General features: G+C 44.3%; 1 non-coding gene across 1 annotated transcript; it reads right to left on the bottom strand.

Moving 5' to 3' along the window:
• Positions 1 to 590: 590 nt before the first annotated feature.
• On the bottom strand, positions 591 to 663 carry TRNAG-CCC (transfer RNA glycine (anticodon CCC)). The gene has a single exon. It is a non-coding gene; the product is annotated as a tRNA-Gly (tRNA).

The following is a 663-nucleotide window of genomic DNA, read 5'->3' as shown; positions in this document are numbered from 1 at the left end:
ACTGTACAGCAGAAATTAGCACAACATGGTAAATCAACTATACTTCAATACAATTTTTTTTTTAATGGAGGTTGTTGGGGGATTACACGAGTTAATGTAGGGTCTTGGCACAGTGTCTGGAATGTGGTGAACACTCAAACATTTTAGCTGTTACTTTGTTGTTACTTGCTGGGAGAATTTGAGGAGTGATTCAAACCATCTGAACTTCATTTTTCTCTTCTGTTGAATGAGAAGATAGCAGCTCCCTCATAGGGTGGTAGGAAGGGGTGATGCCCAGCACGAAGCAGAAGTTAACAGATGTTATTTCTCCCCTTCCTCTAATGCAGGGAAGTCAAGGACACCTCGACACCTTTGTCCTGTTCTTGCTCCGTAATCATCACAGATGAAAGTAGGAAGAGGCCTTGGAAATCATAAATTCGCTCTCCCAATTGATAGATGGTGAAACCAAGGCCCAGAAAAGAAGAGATTTGCTCCAGGTCACACAGTGAGTTAGGGATAGAGCTAGGACTAGAACCAGAGCTTTGTAACCATACCATCCTACCTCTATTTTTCCTTTTTTCAGCCACACCCTGTGGCGTGTGGGATCTTAGTTCCCTGACCAGGGATTGAACCTGTGCCCTCTGCACTGGGAGTGCAGAGTCTTAACCACTGGACCACCAGAGA

This window comes from Bos indicus, chromosome 2, assembly GCF_029378745.1.
Source record: "Bos indicus isolate NIAB-ARS_2022 breed Sahiwal x Tharparkar chromosome 2, NIAB-ARS_B.indTharparkar_mat_pri_1.0, whole genome shotgun sequence".
In the NCBI taxonomy this organism is placed as follows: domain Eukaryota; kingdom Metazoa; phylum Chordata; class Mammalia; order Artiodactyla; family Bovidae; genus Bos; species Bos indicus.
Note: the sequence above shows the minus strand (reverse complement) of the source record. Positions and strands in the feature narration are given on the sequence as shown.